Raw genomic sequence first — 10,989 nt, 5'->3', positions numbered from 1 at the left:
TGCATAAACAATAATCATGCATAAATACGGCCATATCAAACAAACAATATATATAAACAGCGGAACAAAGCATATGTAAATTAAGACGATAAATTAATTAATTAATGAACCTGGAAAATTACTAGAAATCTGGATTTTATCTCCTAGCTTCGATGCTCGAACACTCCACCACAAGTCGGTTGGATTTGTTCTTCATAATTCTCAATCAGATAGGAAAGTAAAAACAAGGAAATAAAATACTATGATCTAACGTAAGGTTAGATCCAGTAAAAATTACACAATAATTTCCGGTGTAGAAACTATCGTGAGAAAATAGATTGTATGCTTCGGAAATTAAACTAGAAAAGAAAAGAAAATAAATTGCTTGAAAATTCAGAATGTTGGAAAAATAATGCTGGCTAAATTGTACGGCGAAGAACCCTTCAATTGGCTTTTGTGAGGTTTATTTATATTCACCTCCCAAAATAACCGTTTCCTAGAATGGGTCTTCAGTGTCATTCAAAACGTCTACGAGTGCAGGAGAAAATTTAGGGGAAACCGTCCACTCCGTTACGCACGTAAAGCCTAACATATAGGATGGAATGTGTGACGTCCGTCACACTATGTGTTACGGTCGTAACACTAGGTCTTAGGACGTGGCGCTCGGCACGTGCTTGTGGCGGTCGTGACAACAAGTTTCTTTGTTCAAAACGTGGGTTGGGCTTTGGTGCTTCAGCTTGCTGCTTTTCCTAGGAAATCTTCTTTTTGCACCCCTTTTCTTTCTTTTTCACATGTGCGTTAAATAATGATACCTGAAATAAATAATAAGAAAATACCGAGTAATATCGAATAATATAAAATAAATTGAATCAAATAACGATATAATTTAATTAAATTAAGTCTAAAAATGTGATATAGTTTCATGTTATCAAACTCCCCCACACTTAGACTTTTGCTTGTCCCCAAGCAAGAAACAATGTAGAAATCGATTTAAAATATTAGCCAAATGAAATTTCCAAACACACATCAATTCGTAATAGGTTGCAAGTAAATCTCGTTTAGAAATAACCTGAGTTTAATCTTAACATCAAAAACTACCGTAACAACACTAGATAACCCCACCTTATGCAAACCAGTTCGAGTCATGCTATTATAGCTCAGCCTAGTTCTTTTACTCTTATTTCACCCATTTTCATTCGAGCGAAATCACATTAAGCCCTTTATCTTTTCGCGCACATAGTGGAGTAACCGGTTAGAGATTCTGATCCCCTTTTAGTTAGAAGTTCTGGTACATAAGTTGGATAACTTCTTTATTTAGTCTATTGCAAATTGCGGGGGATCGGACCGTAGTCCGCCCTACCAAGTTCAGCACCAGAAACCGCTAAACCAACTCACAATGGGCCGTTCATACTATGTTTTTGTAGGGTCCGCAACCTTTGGATTAAATGATCGGGTAAGGATCACCTAACTTAATTAGTGCATTTCCTGATTTTTAATATGTTGTTTTGGGAATCATTCACTTGTATTCATCGGCTCTCTACGTAGTTTGCTATTAAGATGGTGCTGACTTCTCGTATAAACTACTCGGGGTTACTATAGAACTAAAAATTCAAGGAATTGGTATAATAGGTACTTAGACTGATCTAACATGCTGAGGTTTTTAGAGTGTTGGGGCGGTAATAATTTTGTCTTAATTTCACTCAAGTTTTATAAAATAAGCAACCTTTATACTTATTGAGTGTGTTAAATTTTGTTATGGCTCAAGAAAATTGAGGAGAATAGATAATAAAAAATTTCACACTAGGGACTTGACTTAAGAAAGAAAAAAAAATTATTATTGAAAGGGAAATAACATACTTGAAAGGGAAATAAACATACTGATAGGAAAAAATTGTCCCCCCTACACTTAAATGAAACATTGTCCCCAATGTTTCAAAAAAAGCGAAAAAAGGAAAAAATTGGTACCCAAACTCAATTCTGCCTGCGTCCTCTTGTTCTCGGACCTGGTGATCGTTCACGTACTGCCAAGTCATCAAACCTGTTAAGCAAGTCAGTGAACCTCTGGTCGGTTATTGCATTCCTCTCTTGTTGTTGTTGTTGCATCTGGCGCATCAGTTTCATTACTTCGTTATTCTGCGCATGCATGGCATCAAGCCGTTGGGCTTGATGTTCAATAGCATCCATGATGTCATCATTTGTTGCAGGCCTTCTTCTTCGACGATGTCGGAAGGATGGACCAGCTACATTATCGGAAGGATTATGTGGGACAGAATGTTGTTCAGGACCTTGATCACCTTGCTCCATTTCATCAAACTCGTCTGGGGGCGGGTTTGCTTATGTAGGCATGGTAGGTTCGGGAGCATTCAGATCGTAGATGAATCTGTTGGGGTTAGTAACATCGGTGAGTGCAATGTTGGGCATAACGACGCTTGGGATTTCTTGGTTATTCACCATAAGATAATAATTCCCGCCTACCCTATTTTTGATTAAGCGGCAGGAGCGATAATAGCTAATATCCATAAACAGGGGCGGCAAAGATTGCAAATTCTGAAGTCGGTCCCCTAAATTTAAACCGAGTACGATGGTGGTTATTAATCCTCCAACCACAAAAGGTTGATTTCCTCGAGAACAAAGGGTACGGATATGGTGAAGTAAGAAAGAGGCGGCGTTTACCTTTGTATTTGCTGAAAAGATGCAGTGTAAGAAGAATAATTCTTTCGCGTTAACTTTGTTGTTGTTGGCTCTTCCAAAGATGGTGTTTTGCAAAATACGGACAAAATACCGAATAGTGGGGTTGTGTATGTCTGAAGCAAGTAATGCATCCCAATTGGTGGTTACCACACCGGATATTTTTCCAAAAAGTTCGAATGCGACCGTGTTCCACTCTGAGTTTGGAGGGATTCTTGGGTGGACGTCGTCTCCTTCAGGAAAACATAGCATGGCACTCAACTGTTCTTGAGATAGTGCGTACTTAGTGTTGAACATACGGAATTTTGCGACACCAGTTAAGTACTCGTCCTCACCGGTTGGAGTGGTGTATGAATAAGAGCTTAAAAACTCCAAGGTGAGTGATGGGTATGTTGGGTGATTTTGCGTGCACAGAAAAGTTAAATCGGATAGCCTAAGCAGCCATTGCACTCCTTGATGTAATCCTAATTCTTGTAAGCAATTGAAATCTGGGTACCTGGTAGATGTGACACTGCGTTGCTGAAACCGAACAAATTGCTCCCGTTGATAGTTACTATCTTCAGTTTGGAAAATAATATTTCCAAATTGCATTTGATGTTGGCTCTCCGCCATTTTAATTGGTAGGTAGAGAAAAAAAAAGGAGAAAGGAAAAGAGGATGAAATATTTTTTGTATAGAATAGTTTTTGGAATGATGTGGTGTAGGAAGAAATGTAGTTTAGGTATTTAAAGGAAAGATTTTGAAATTGGGAAGAGGAGTGGGTGAGAAAAAAATTAATGGGGATAAAGGTGAATTGAAGGGAGTAACGGTCGTGACAACGGTCAAAAACATTTTACGAGAAAGCAAGTTGTCACGTTCATGACAGCATGCGTGACGGGCGTCATGGGGGTGTGGCGACCGTGACAGCATGCGTTACGCTCGTCACACCTCTGATTATGCAACGGTCAAAACGTTCGTGACAGCATGCGTGTTTAATTATTATTATATTTTTTTTGGTTTTATTTATTCTATTTGTTATGTTTATTATGTTGTTTTTTCTGTGTCTTGGATGCTACTTTACTACACCATAGAATATATATTATTTTTCTCTAATAAGCCATGTAAGTAGTAGCATACAATATATACCATTGGTAATTTTAGACAGTGCATAAATCAAAATGAAATTTAATTTAACCAATAATGCCAGTAGCTTCATAAAAATAAACATAATGTAGTATTTGACTGAAGATAAAATAAAACATGCGAAAAATAAATCCTAAGATTAAAAATATTGTCAAATGAAACTATAAATTTCCTAAGACTAAAACTAGTTAACTACAATTCTTCTAGCCACTTGTAGAATCTCTCGTCGGAGGAGCAAAGGAATTGACACGGTGTAGCAACTCGTGAAATTGATTTGTCATTCTACTCATGTATTCTATAAATTCATGTCCCATCATAGTTAACTCTTCTCTAATGGCATCTTGTTCTGACATCAAGGCTTAAATAGCGGTATTATAATCAGTTCCAGGCATATGATGTCTAAGATCAGGTACTGCCGATTCTGCGGACGGGATAGGATGAGGTGGAGAGGCAGCATCATGGTAACCAGTTAGTGTCTGCGGATCAGACTCAGCATTAGGAATCTGGTTGTCAAGAATCTCATAATCTTGGATGGTTTCAACAGATCTAACAGGAGAAGGCATTCCATCCAGGTTGTAGAGCCAATTATTTCGGTTATGGACACTAGTCATCGGGCTAGGCATGGTGAATAGGTAAAAAGCTTGGTTGTTAATTAATAGTTCAAACTCTTCAGGTCCAAGGTTTCCTATAAACATAGTGTTGAAAAGGAAAAGTATATTCATAGGTTGAATACCACAAAAAGGGTTCAAATCAAGCATGGGTTGGCGCAATCCAATAGCATTAGCAATCATAGTTATCAATCCTCCTATTTGAATCGGTGCACGGTCATCTTGAATAAGGAGGTCAAAACTCGCCAACATATAAGTGGCACCATTCACTGGACGATTCTGGGAAGCACAAAATATTATGAAAAGTTCATCACGTGATACTGTGGTAATGTTTGAACTTTTCCCAAAAAGAGTGTGTGCTAGGATCTTGTGGAAATAACGAAAAGCTGGGTTATGTATGTTTCCAGAAAGAAACTCATGTTCCTTAGGTTCGTCGTTTCCCGTCAAACTTCCCCAAAAATGCTCAAGCTCTCGATATTCAAAGAGGTCCTCTTGGCTCATGGTGAATGTGTCAAAAGAAGTAGGGAACCCTAAGAGGTTAGTAAATTCTCTAATGTTATACTGATACTCCATATTGAACATCCTGAATTGAATGAAACCTCGGTTTATTCCTTTTCCATGGTTCGGTAAATAAATCAGGGAGCTAAGGAATTCTAGAGTTAGCCTCCGGTAAGTAACAAATTGTCTCCGAATAGGAGTGGTTTCCCACCCTATTTGATTTAGCAGATATAGGACACTATCTCTTAGCCCAAGTACGGTTATTGCACAATCATCAGCATAAAAATTTGGGTGCATCTCTCTCTCAGCAAGTTCTTCAAATTTTTGTCTCTGAGCTCTCCCTCGGAAATTAATACCCATGTGATCAATATGTGTCATCAGGTCAGTGTTAACTAAAGAAAAGAAAAACAAGAATTTTAGTCAGGATTTGGCCAGATGCCAAAAGAAGAAAAGAAAAATTTAATAGAATAAAGAAAATGAAGAATGAAAACTGAATAAAATCAAAAGAATAATCAAAGAAAAATAAAAATTTGTGGGTTGTCTCCCACGAAGCGCTTTGTTTAAAGTCGCAAGCTCGACATAAAACTATTAAATGTTAATCTATTAATTTTGGAGACAATACATCTAAGTGCAGGACTTGTGAGTCTTCATTGTTTTCAGCATAATGATAATGTTTTAGACGCTGCCCGTTTACGATAAATGATTCAATAGATTTTCCTTTAATTTCTACAGCCCCACTAGAAAAGACATTAGTGACTTTGAAAGGGCCTGACCACCTAGAGCGTAGTTTTCCTGGGAATAACTTAAGTCTAGAGTTAAACAATAGGACTACATCGCCTTGTTTGAAAGTTTTCCTTGATATACGCTTATCATGCCATTTTTTCGTTCTTTCCTTGTAGATATTGGCATTTTCGTATGCGTCTTGTCTAAGTTCCTCTAATTCGTTTATATCTAGAATTCGCTTTTCACCGGCGGCATTATAGTTTAAATTTAAATTTTTAATAGCCCAATAGGCCTTATGTTCTAACTCCACTGGGAGGTGACACGATTTACCATAAATAAGCTTAAATGGGGTTGTTCCTGTGGGAGTTTTGTAAGCGGTTCGATATGCCCATAAAGCTTCGGGTAATTTTGATGACCAGTCTTTCCTCGATGTAGCGACAGTTTTTTCCAATATCTGTTTAATTTCTCTATTAGACACTTCCACTTGTCCACTAGTTTGAGGATGGTAAGGTGTTGCTACTCGATGTTTTACACCATACTTAAACAATAATTTTTCGAGTATCTTAGATATGAAATGAGATCCACCGTCACTGATGACTATTCTTGGGACACCAAATCTTGGAAAGATTATATTCTTAAAGAGTTTAATTACTACTCGTGTGTCATTTGTTGGAGAAGCTATAGCCTCAATCCATTTTGATACGTAGTCAACCGCTACGAGTATGTACTTGTTACCAAAAGAAGGTGGAAGAGGACCCATGAAATCTATTCCCCACACATCGAAAATTTCTACTTCCAAAATGCCTTTTTGTGGCATTTCGTCACGTCTAGATATGTTTCCTGTGCGTTGACACCTATCGCATTTCTTGACAGCGGTATGTACATCCTTCCATATGTTTGGCCAATAGAGACCGGCTTGTAGGATTTTAGAGCAGGTTTTGGATGTACTTGCATGTCCACCATAAGGAGCGGAATGACAATGTTGGATTATACTTTCTACCTCTTCTTCAGGTATACAGCGACGGAAAATACCATCGGAGCCTCTTTTGAAAAGTAAAGGGTCATCCCAGTAGTAATGTTTTATGTCATGGAAGAATCATTTCTTTTGTTGGTAGGATAAATCAAGTGGAACCACTCCTGCGGCTAAATAATTGACAAAATCGGCGTACCATGGTGTAACGCATACAGCCAAGGTGGTCTCTACCTGTTTGTCAGCTCTATTTTCTTCCAAATTAGCTATAAGTTTATCGTACGGGAAATCATCGTTGATCGATGTTCTTTCTGGTTCCAGGTTTTCGAGTCTAGAGAGGTGATCTGCTACTACGTTTTCAGTTCCTTTTTTATCTTTGATTTCCAAATCAAATTCTTGTAGCAACAAGATCCACCTTAGGAGTTTAGGTTTAGCGTCTTTTTTTGTTAAGAGGTACTTAATGGCAGCGTGATCAGTGTAAACGATTATTTTAGCTCCGACCAAGTAGGAACAAAATTTATCTAGTGCAAATACTACTGCTAAAAGTTCTTTCTCGGTCGTGGCGTAATTCATTTGCGCTTCATCTAGAGTTCTACTCGCATAGTATATGACGTGAAGTTTTTTATCCTTTTATTGTCCTAAAACAGCGCCTACGGCGTAGTCACTTGCGTCACACATTATTTCGAAAGGTTCATTCCAATCTGGGGTCTGCATTATGGGCGCGGAGATCAATGCTTGTTTAAGTGTTTGAAATGCTTCTAAGCATTTATTGTCGAAGATGAATTCAGCGTCTTTCATTAATAATTCGGTTAAAGGTTTAGTTATTTTAGAGAAATCTTTTATGAATCGTCGGTAAAAACCGGCATGTCTTAAGAAGCTTCGTATTTCCCTCACAGTTTTCGGGGGTTGAAGGTTTTCGATTACTTCTATTTTGGCTTTGTCTACTTCAATTCCTCTATTTGATATGATGTGTCCTAAAACAATTCCTTCTTGTACCATAAAGTGACATTTTTCCCAATTAAGTACTAGGTTTACTTTTACACATCGTTCTAGAACTCTTTCTAGGTTTTCAAGACATTCTTCGAAACTTTGCCCGCATACGGAAAAGTCATCCATAAAGACTTCCATGATGTTTTTGAGAAAATCGGCGAATATTACCATCATGCACCTTTGGAAAGTTGCAGGAGCATTGCACAAGCCAAACGGCATTCGTCGATAAGCGAAGGTACCAAAAGGACATGTGAACGTTGTCTTTTCTTGGTCATCAGGATGAATCGGTATTTGAAAGAAACCTGAGTAACCGTCCAGATAGCAGAAATGAGAATGCTTGGCTAGTCGTTCTAACATCTGGTCTATGAATGGTAAAGGAAAATGATCTTTTCGGGTTGCTTTATTTAGCTTTCTATAATCAATGCACATTCTCCATCCCGATTCAATTCGTTTGGTTATAGTTTCTCCTTTTTCATTTTCGATCACTGTTATACCTCCTTTCTTTGGTACTATGTGTACAGGACTAACCCATTTGCTATCGGATATAGGATATATGATACCTGCCTCCAATAACTTCGTTACTTCCTTCTTCACTACCTCACTCATGATCGGGTTTAGTCTCCTCTAATGTTCCCTAGAAGTCTTACAGTCTTCTTCTAGCATGATACGGTGCATACAAATAGAAGGACTTATCCCTTTAAGATCGGTGATGTTGTATCCTAATGCGGTTAGATATTTTCTTAAGATATGTAGGAGTTTTTCGGTTTCAAGTTTTCCTAGGTCTGCATTGACTATTACTGGTCGTTCAAGTTCTAAGTCTAGGAATTCATATCTCAGATTTTTGGGAAGTGTTTTCAGGTCGAGGGTTGGTTTCTTAAGGCATTGCGTAGGATCTGATGTCATTGCTAAACATTGGTTCTGTCTGTCTTCTACACGATAGTCGGACAAATCGTCATTTTCGAATTCTGTTTCTTTTATGCCTTCATCGATGACATCCATGAAGTAACATGTGTCTTCTATTGCAGGTGCTTTCAAAAATTGGGAAAGAATAAACTCAATTTTCTCTTCTCCTACTTCGAAAGTGAGTCGTCCTCGTTTTACGTCTATGATAGCACCGACAGTTGCTAAGAAGGGTCTTCCCAATATAATGGGGGTAACTTCATCTTCTCTTATGTCCATAATTATAAAATCGGTGGGAATGTAGAATTGACCTATGCGCACGGGAACATTTTCAAGGATTCCTACGGGATATCTAACGGAACGATCTGCTAATTACACAGACATTTTAGTTGGTCTTAATTCTCCCATTTCAAGTTTCTTGCATATGGACAAGGGCATAACACTGATACCGGCTCCTAAATCGCATAAGGCTTTGTCTATGACAAATTTTCTTATATGACAGGGTATAGAAAAACTACCAGGATCTTTAAGTTTAGGAGGCATATTTTGGATTATTGCACTACACTCGGCAGTGAGTGTAACGGTTTCGTTATCTTCAAGTTTCCTTTTATTAGATAAAATTTCTTTTAAGAACTTAGCATATGAGGGCATTTGTGTAATAGCTTCTGTAAAAGGAATTGTGACGTTAAATTGTTTCAGTAGGTCAACAAATTTTTTAAATTGGCCCGTGTTTTTGGTTTTAATTAGCCTTTAAGGATAAGGGATAGGTAGTTTGTAAGGCGGTGGAGGTACATAAGGTTCTTCTTTTTCTACGGTTTCCTTATTACACTCTTCCTTTTCCTTAGGTTTACCTTCTTCCTCAGTTGACTTTTTAGAGTTTTGGTTCTCAATCCTTGGGTCAGATGGTCCTTCTACCTCTGTACCACTTTGTAATATAATTGCATGAACGTGGCCTTTCGGATTAGGTTGTGGCTGTCCAGGAAATGTACCAGTTGGGGCAGCAGTAGGTGCTTGTTGTTGAGCTACTTGCGAGATTTGTGTTTCAAGCATTTTGTTATGGGTAGCCAGGGCATCTACTTTACTTGCTAGTTGTTTAATTTGTTCGCTAGTGTGTACATTCTGGTTTAAGAACTCTCTATTGGTTTGCTGTTGAGAAGCTATGAAGTTCTCCATCATGATTTCCAAGTTGGATTTCCTAGGAACGTTATTGTTAGGTGTAGACGGGGTCGGCTTTTGATATCCAGGTGGTACAACTGGAGCTTGACTGGGAGCTTGACCTGGTGCGTATAAAGCGTTGTTACTTTTATATGAAAAATTAGGATGGTTCTTCCAGTTTGAGTTATAGGTATGCGAGTAAGGATTTCCTTGAACATAGTTCACCTGATCTGTTTGAATTCCTGTTAGGAGTTGACAATCTGTAGGAGTGTGACCTTGAATTCCACAGACCTCGCAATTTTGAGTTACGGCAACCACGGTGGCTGGAGGTGATACATTTAAACTTTCAATTTTCTGGGCAAGAGCATCCACTTTTGCATTAACATGATCAAGGCTACTTATCTCGTACATGCCACCTTTCGTTTGAGGTTTTTCTACCACTGTTCGTTTGCTTCCCCACTGATAATGATTTTGGGCCATGCTCTCGATAAGTTGATAAGCGTCGGTGTAAGGTTTATCCATAAGCGCACCACCGGCGGCGGCGTCTATTGTTAACCTTGTGTTGTACAAGAGACCATTGTAGAAGGTGTGAATTACTAACCAGTCCTCTAAACCATGGTGTGGGCAAAGTCTCATCATGTCCTTGTATCTTTCCCATGCTTCGAAAAGAGATTCGTTATCTTTTTGCTTAAATCCATTTATCTGGGTTCTCAACATAGCTGGTTTGCTTGGAGGGAAATATCGGGCAAGAAAGACTTTCTTCAACTCATTCCATGTGGTGACTGAGTTGGAAGGAAGAGACTGAAGCCATCTTCTAGCTTTATCTCTTAACGAGAAAGGAAAGATACGAAGTCGAATTGCCTCTGAAGTGACACCATTAGCTTTAACAGTGTCAGCGTATTGGACAAATACGGATAAATGAAGGTTTGGATCCTCGGTAGGATTTCCAGAAAATTGATTCTGTTGCACTGCCTGCAACAGCGAAGGTTTAAGTTCGAAGTTGTTCGCTTCGATTGTGGGTGGAGCAATACTCGAATGCGGCTCATCTTGCGATGGAGCAGCGTAATCTCGAAGAGCACGAGCTAGTTCGGCCATCGCTGGTATCGTCAAACGAAGGGGATTTTTGAGATCAGGAATTTCGATTGGAGGAAGATTGTTTCTAGCACGATACTCCCGAATTCGTCGTAATAATCGGAGATATCGTTCAACGTCGTTGATTCGTAAGTAGTACGGCTCGCCTTGTGAGCGAGTGTGTGGCATACAAATCAACAAAAAAGGGAAAAAAATAAAAATAGCCTTAGTCTCTACAGCGTAACAGAAGAGTTACGATATCGACTAAATAAAAAGTCCCGGGCAA

At 38.6% G+C, this 10,989-nt stretch overlaps 1 non-coding gene across 1 annotated transcript; it reads left to right on the top strand.

The window, feature by feature from the left end:
- Positions 1-10,242: 10,242 nt before the first annotated feature.
- LOC127132953 (small nucleolar RNA R71) lies at positions 10,243-10,349 on the top strand. The gene has a single exon (XR_007806956.1). It is a non-coding gene; the product is annotated as a small nucleolar RNA R71 (small nucleolar RNA).
- Positions 10,350-10,989: the final 640 nt, after the last annotated feature.

The sequence above is a fragment of the Lathyrus oleraceus genome, chromosome 3 (assembly GCF_024323335.1).
Source record: "Lathyrus oleraceus cultivar Zhongwan6 chromosome 3, CAAS_Psat_ZW6_1.0, whole genome shotgun sequence".
Lineage (NCBI taxonomy): Eukaryota > Viridiplantae > Streptophyta > Magnoliopsida > Fabales > Fabaceae > Lathyrus > Lathyrus oleraceus.
This window is presented reverse-complemented; position numbering and strand designations above follow the sequence as displayed.